Genomic DNA, 8,302 nt, shown 5'->3' with positions numbered 1-8,302 from the left:
TCTATTCAAAGTTTAATCTGCTATTTTCACAGAAGAAAACTCATAATGTTGCTGCCTACCGATTGAGTATCTTTGCATCTAGAGTTTAAGCCAGTATTTCATCTCTTTCTAGAAGCTTCCAGAGGCACTTGGGACATATCAGTGAATGTTGCCCATGTTTATTGCTTTTGGAGTTAAGTAAGGACTCCCACACCCAGCATTCCAGATTCCGCTTTGATTTCTCGTCTTATTTCTCTCAGTGTTTATGTATCTACCAGAGCAGATCACTTCATATTCTCTCAGCAGGCCCTTTTTTCTAGCTTCTACTCTACGTTCCTAGGCAACGCCCTGCCCTACCTTCTGCTTCCTCCTGCCACCATCACTGCCCTCTTCCTGTGACTCTTCCTAGTCCCTCCTACCCAATCTGGGCTTTCCCCACTCTCCTTCCCAGAACAATTATTGGTGATTCTTTCATGGGACTTCTCACATATCACCTTGTGCTACAGTCATATATATATATATATATATATATATATATATATATATATACACACACACACTATATATGTCTCTCTCTCTCTCTCTATATATATATATACACATATATATATATATACTGTATATGTCTATATATATATAGTTATCCTCTCTTCTCAATAAGCTGTTGGGGCACAGCTACTGTGTCCTGTTCATCTCTGAGGCTCTGCAGGGCCAAGCACAACTTCTGAAACGTAACAAGTACTCAGCAATTATTTGTTTAATGGAATCGAGTTCAAATAAATTCACCCAGCTTTCTCCTCACTGTGTGTTGACAAAATAATTAGAACAAGTTCATAATCATAGGAAGCAGGAGAGCCAGGCTTTGAACATGGCAGTTTATTGCACTTTAAATCCCGGGACTTTGTTGCCTCTCCAATAAACAGAATAGGCATGGCAAGGTTGTCGTTCCAGCTACATAGTTGAGCTGTAACCACTGAAACTGAAAACTTATCCTGATAAGACCACATGTTTGCCTTAACTGTGTGAAAATACAAAAAAAAAAAAAAAAAAGGATTTTATTCGTTCTGTGACATCAGTTTCAAAGAGTGGGAACATATGCCTATTAAAGAGCATTCCTTTAATACATGGATGATGACCTCATCATCTGTTATCTGAGTTTTTTTTTTTTTTTCAGGATGTACAGACACAGATGAAGAGACATATAGATAGAATCACATTTACGTCATACCATTGGACGGAGCATCCCTGATTTGAAGACCTGGGCTGCTGCGCATTGATCGATGGCTCCAAGGTGGCAAAGGTGTGTTTAAAGCCAAGGATGTGGGATTTGTAATAGGCCTGGCTTAGAGCTCGGTGGTTTATTCTGGATCTTTGGGCTTCAAGAAGTTGGAAGAAGTGGGGGAACTGAAAAACATCTTTTTCATCTCAGTGTTGGGACTTGAAAATTCAAAAAGGGAGTCTAAAAAAAATAACACTAACTTAATCTGTCCCCGCATAAAGCAACTGCTTGTTCTAATTGAAAGCGCTGTTGTATTCATTTTTAGAATAGGAGAAAGAACTGGCTGAGGCAAGGGAGCGGCATTGAGTGTCCTTCTGCATTTGGGGATACATTTGAATTATTTTTCTTTCATGGCTGGGCCTTTTCTGGGGAACAGAAATGGCAGAAAGTCTCCTTCTGCAAGGTCCTTTCACTGCTGGGTCAAAAGTCTCCTGAGCTGCCTGTAATTCTTCCTTATTTGCAGTGGAGTTGGCTTTTACCGTTTGAGTTTCAAGACAACGTGCGGTTCTCCACCGTCTTCTTGACGGAGATCGCCCTTTCAGTGCGGCAGCTCTCTATGAAGCATAACTTCAGGAGGTAGTCTCCTTTACAGGCCGTGTAAAATTTCCTTTCTACAGTATTTTCTAAAATATGTTGAGAATGTGAGGTTCTGGCAGGCTACAGACTCTACAAATCAGATTAAATAATCCCCCTGGCCAAGTGATCAGACAGGAAAAGAATTGTACAGAAAGGAAAACTCCCGACCACGCTGGCCACTGCCTTTGTTGGCTGCCTTCTGAGGGGTCCAGTTCCAATGGGCGTAAGTGCTACTTCGTGGTTATGTGGGGGAATGTTGGCCTCCTGCTCCAGGCCGAGAAAGATCACAGCAAGGCAACTTCAGCAAGTAAGTTCGCCCTTATATTTGGTCTATGGGCACCGAATCAAAGTAGGTCTAAGGTTTCATTTATCTGGATAATTAAATAAGCCTAGAAGAATATATTCAGGAAAATTTCTCCTGAATTTTCAGATGACACTCTTTGGTTTGCTCTCCTTACCTTGAAACTACCCCAATGAAAGCAACAGTTTCTGCCAAGGGAGGAGAAAAAAAACCGCTTCTCTACTCTTGGCTAGTGTGTGCTTTCTGGTGGGGGAGACCACAGTGGGGGGCTGTAGAACCCTTGTTCTGGGACCCACCATCCTGGGTGTACATACATGTTCTGCTATCTGCCAGGCTTTGGGGAGTAGATCCTACCTTTTGATGCTCAGTTTCCCCATCTATACAACAAGGATCCTAATAAGAATACAATATATCCTTTCTGGTGGGGGGATTCACAAAGACTGTAAAATAATAATTCTGATGTGTCTTGAGTCCTTAAGAGTCGGCACTGGGGGCGCCTGGGTGGCGCAGTCGGTTAAGCGTCCGACTTCAGCCAGGTCACGATCTCGCGGTCCGTGAGTTCGAGCCCCGCGTCGGGCTCTGGGCTGATGGCTCAGAGCCTGGAGCCTGTTTCCGATTCTGTGTCTCCCTCCCTCTCTGCCCCTCCCCCGTTCATGCTCTGTCTCTCTCTGTACCAAAAATAAATAAACGTTGAAAAAAAAAATTTAAAAAAAAAATTAAAAAAAGAGTCGGCACTGGCTTCAACTCCTCATATGTATTACCCCACTTAATTTCTTACCTCATGAGGTAGGCCCTATTATCAGTCCCAATCACCAGAGAAGAACTTGGGGCACAGAGAGGGAAAGTCACCAAGTAGGGAAGTCCCCGAGTAGGAAAGTGCTAGCCAGGATGCCCGCTCAGGCAGGGTGCCTCTGCACAGGGACCCTCCCTCCGTGCAACACTACGCAGAGCTGCTTTTTCTTGGGCGTGGCCCACAGGACTCCCGGGGCCTTCAGAGCACAGGCACCCGTGGGCACTTAAGACCCTGAGTGCTCCTAGCTGTGCCGCAAGGTCCAGGGAGCCCTTCAGAATTGGTGAGGACCCACACTTCATCACCCGCCCCTGCAGCTCTGGGTTGGGGCATTTGAGAGGAGGTGGAACCCAGAGGCCGGAGGCCGGCCCCTGCCACATTGCTGAGTTTACTGTACTCTGAGCTTTTCACAGGAGCCTAAAGGGGAGATCGAGTCACTTTCCCTCTTTTTCTTGCCTACCATTTCCACATCTCACCCCCACCAGGCTACTCTTAAACATCATCAGCCAAACAAAGGAATACTCTTGTGGCTGCTATTTCAGACTCTGTGGGCGGGAGGCTTTAATAAACATGTCTCGTGTGCTACTTAGACATGTTTTTTGGCTCACATCGTGTTTCAAGATGTTTCATGAATGCTCTCTTTGTAAAGCCTTTCTTCACCTTCTTGCCCCAGCTTGAGTATTTGTTCTCTCATGTCTTCCGTATGGTGCTAGGGATTCCGCATAATTATGTACCTGTCTCAGCCAACCCTGAGACTATAATCTTCCTGAGGACAGAGATTCGGACTTGCTTATGCTATATCCTGCAACAACCAGCATAGTGTCTAACAAATGGAAACTCATGAAGAAACAGGAAAATGTAAAGCATCTATAAATCAAACTATTCTCACAAACCAAGTCAAAATACAAACGGCAGATCGGGAGAAATATCTTTGCAACATATACGACAAAGTGTTGTTATAAATAACATACAGAGTTCTTTGCGTTAAAAATAAAGGGAACAAAATGATTTTAAAAATAGATAAATGGCACAAATCGTAAATTTACAGAAGGAAAAATGCAAATAAGTAAATAGTAACATGTGATAAAAATTCTAATTCTCACTAGAAACAGAAAATGTAAATGAAAGTCACTGCTTTTTAAAAAATGTATACAGGCAAATACTTAAGATGATTTATTTGCAACCAAAAAAAAAGTGGGGTGGGGGGAGGTTTATGTACAATGGGGAATGTGAAGGAGTTTGAAAGCCTATAATTAATGTATAATTATGTAGAGTGTATTTGTCTCCTAGGACTGCCATAACAAAGTACCAGAGAAGGGGGGGGGGGGCTTCAACAGCAGAAGTTTGTTTTCTCACAATTCTGGGGACTAAGAACCTGAAATCAAGGTGGTAGCAGGATTGGCTTCTTCTGAGTCTTCTCTCCTTAGCTCATAAATGCCTCCTCGTCCCTATGTCCTCACGTGGCCTTCCCTCTGTGCATATCTTCATCCTAATTTCCCCTTCTTACAAGGGCACCAGTCGTAGTCACATTAAGGCCCACCCTAATGACCTCATTTTACTTTAATTACCCCTTTAAGGACTCTATCTCCAAAAACAGTTGCATTTTGAGACTGCTTCAGATTTCAAAATACAACTTTTGGGGGACACAATTTAGCCCCTAACATGTACATATGTAACAGATATAGATAGATAAGCAGATAGATACTTGGTAGAAACATGTTTCAGAAACAAACTAGGACAAACTCTAAATTGTTAACAGTATTTACCTGTAAGGTTGGGACGGGATGGATAAGGAGTATTTGCTATTTTTCCAATTTTAAAAGGTCTGGCATTAGGCAAGATTTGTTCCTTTTTGAGCATTTCAGGATTTTCAAATAATAACAATAAAATAATAGAAGTATCACATACAGAAAATGTATCATCAGAGCCACCAGCTGAGCAGATGTTCATCAGTAGTGTTCCTAGTCCTGAGCACATAAGAAAACTACATTTCCCAGCTTCCCTTGTACTTAGATTGAAGCTATGTGACTGAGTTTTGGCAAAAGGAATATCAGCAGAAGAGAAATAAGACGCTCCAAGCCTTGGTCTTAAAATATCTCCCACTATCTCCTTATTCTAACTCTCTTTCTTCTTGGAGTCTTGTTGAATGGAACTAGTAAAGCAATTCTGAGGCCACTCTTTTTTTTTTTTTTTTCAACGTTTATTTATTTTTGGGACAGAGAGAGACAGAGCATGAACGGGGGAGGGGCAGAGAGAGAGGGAGACACAGAATCGGAAACAGGCTCCAGGCTCTGAGCCATCAGCCCAGAGCCCGACGCGGGGCTCGAACTCCCGGACCACGAGATCGTGACCTGGCTGAAGTCGGACGCTTAACCGACTGCGCCACCCAGGCGCCCCTGAGGCCACTCTTTAAGGCGGTGGAGACACATGGTGAAGGGAGGTGAGGTTCCTTAGTAACCATGTAGAGAGCTATTCAAGATGGCTGCCTGACCCATATCTACTTTTCTTTGTGTTAAGTGACTGTGTTTCGGGTTATCTGTTCCAATAATTGGCACTAATTACTTTGACAAATATATTACCCAAATTAGCCTTTTCTTCAAAGTAAATTTACTGTAATAAAGTGAAAAATATACATACCCTTTAACCTAGAAATCACCCTTCCAGGAAACAAACTTTTACAACTGAAAGCACGAGAATACAAAAATATGCTTGTAAGATATGTTTGCAATGGGAAAAAAAGTCAAGTATATTTTCATCTATAGGGAAATGCTTAAATAATGATATATGGATTTATTAAACCTTATGTAGACATTAAAGGAATGATTTAGCTATATATACTGACCTGGAAAGATGCCTGTCAATAAAGTTATTCACATAACAAACTTGGAGGTAAATCCAGCATGATTTGTTATTATTAAAATTGCATTGGGGCACCTGTGTGGCTCAGTCCATTAAGCATTCGACTCTTGATTTTGGCTCAGGTCATGATCTCACAGTCCGTGAGTTCGAGCCCCACATGGGCTCACTGCTGTCCGTGCAGAGCCCACTTTGGATCTTCTGACCCCTTCTCTCTCTGTACCTCACCCACTCACAGTCTTCCTCTCTCAAAAATAAATAAACATAAATAAATAAATTCTCTCCCTCTGCCCTTACCCCACCTGTGCATGCTCTCTTTCTGTCTGTCTCTTAAGTGTATCTGTGTGTGTGTGTGTGTGTGTGTGTGTGTGTGTGTGTGTGTATATATATATATATATATATATATATATATATATATATATGGCACCTGGGTGGCTCAGTCAGCTAAGCGTCTGACCGTTGGTTTTGGCTCAGGTCATGATCTCATGGTTTGTGAGTTCGAGCCCCATGTTGGGCTTTGCACTGACAGTGCACAACCTGCTTGGGATTCTCTCTGTCTCTCTCTCTGCCCCTCCCATACTCTCTCTCTCTCTCTCTCTCTCTCCCTCAAAATAAATAAATAAACTTTAAAAAATAAATAAAATGATACTGTAGGATATGACAAACTTAAGGAAAAATTGGGAGGAATAATGTATGCAACTTTATAGTAGCTAATTGTTACCATTTTGATAGATTTCCAAAAGAGCCCCAATTCTTCATCTGTCTCTTATCCATAGTCTTTGAAACACAACTTTGCAGGTTTTCCCATCAGGAGGTAGAGTCCATTTCCCTATTTCTTAAGTCTGGATTAATACTGGAATTTACTCTGAACTCCAGAAAATGGTGGTGACTACAACATGCTGGTTTCAAGCTTTGGACTCAAGAGGCCTTGCACACAACTATTCTTCTTTTTTCTCCCTTCCCTCTGCTCCTACCATGAGAACAAGCTGAAGCCGGCATCCTGGAAGAGATCAGCCAAGATCAGCAAAGCTGACTAGGGATGGACAAGCAAACCCCGCGGAGAAGAGAGCATTGCCTGGCTACCCTGGAGATTCTTCCCTCTCTCTTTCTTTCCCTCCCTCTCTTTCTTCTCTCTTTTCTCTCTTTCTTTTTCAATAAAGATACGGTTTTCTTTAAATTGCCATAAGTGGTATATGCAGTAGCTCATCACGTCTACCAGGATTAGGCCTGAAGCAACTGAGATTAGGCAAAACGCTTCTTAGTTCTGGCAACCTACAACGCAAACAGACCCTTCGTGAAGCCAGTGCAGCCAGAAAGTAGTGTAAAAATTTTCCTAACAAAACAAAAATTATTCTCCCAATAAAAGAGCTGCTTGGTACGCAGTCTACTTTTTCGTGCGTTAGGTTTTACCTAGTTGTATTATTTCAAATGGAAATATATATATTTCCCTTTTCTTCTCTGGTGCCAATGAGATGTGTGCACATGTTTTTGTTCTTGCCTGCAGCATCCGTGGTCAACTGACCCTCTGTCTCTGGATACAAAGGGAATGAAGAGATGAAAGGCTTTTTATCTGAGACTTCAAGGAGCATCCTGGTGGGGATATCATAAAATTTCATTGAGATGGCCACAGTTTCACATTAAGTGGTCCTCACCAAGATGAGAAATTGTCATGGATGATACTACAACAGAAAGACAAATGACTGGTCCAAGGAATGTTTCACGTGGAAAGAATACTTTTAGAAGGGAAGAGTTAATTTCATAAGAAGGTGATGTATAAAGCTAAGAGGAAAGCTGATGGTTTTACCGTCATTGTATTAAACTGTAATAGTGTGTTAAATAATATCTCAGAATTCCTTTAGGTGACAATTAGCAGATCCCTTCCCAGAGATAATGGAAACCAGCAGTGGATTTTAGCAAGACATTGGTATGGAAAATAGACATGCTGAATGGTTCCCAAACACCCCTGGGGTGGAGGAACAATATTAACTGTAAAATAGCCAAATTAAAAATCATTTAAACGCAGATTTCAATATGGTATTTTCCTTTTCAATAGAAAGCATGAAATTGTATTAAGCCTCCTTTTGATTATTCAAAACAGCGAAATAAGGGTCTTTGCTTTCATACAGCAGTGGGTTTGCCGAGCAGAAGCCTTCATTTGCCGCTACATTTCCTTGCATCATGACATAATTGTCCCTGTGTACGCCAGTTATGCCATGGGTATTGAAGTATGCTGGGCTGTTGAGCTAATTCTTAGTTTTAACACAGCGTTATGCTTAGAGAAAGATTCACAAATATTTTGAGTGAAGAAGGAAGCTTCAAACAGGATAATTAAAATCACCTGAAACTCTTACAAGGGAATTCGTTAAACATATAGTGCATTCAGTTAATGTCTAACCTCGTGAGTAATCAGGAAATGCACAGTAAATCACCGAAGAGACAGCACTCTTCACCTATCACATACTGCAGTGAATTGTAAATTGCTACAACCTTTCTAGAAAGCAATTTGGCAAAATCCATCAAG

The 8,302-nt window shown here is 41.7% G+C and overlaps 1 long non-coding RNA gene across 1 annotated transcript; it reads left to right on the top strand.

Annotated features, from left to right (window-relative positions):
* The first annotated feature begins 727 nt into the window (after positions 1 to 727).
* LOC123586214 lies at positions 728 to 7,803 on the top strand. The gene is made up of 2 exons (XR_006706683.1): positions 728 to 1,279; positions 7,286 to 7,803. It is a non-coding gene; the product is annotated as an uncharacterized LOC123586214 (long non-coding RNA).
* Positions 7,804 to 8,302: the final 499 nt, after the last annotated feature.

This window comes from Leopardus geoffroyi, chromosome C3, assembly GCF_018350155.1.
Source record: "Leopardus geoffroyi isolate Oge1 chromosome C3, O.geoffroyi_Oge1_pat1.0, whole genome shotgun sequence".
Lineage (NCBI taxonomy): Eukaryota > Metazoa > Chordata > Mammalia > Carnivora > Felidae > Leopardus > Leopardus geoffroyi.
The sequence above is the reverse complement of the archived record's forward strand: the minus strand, read 5'-3'. Positions and strand labels throughout refer to the sequence as shown.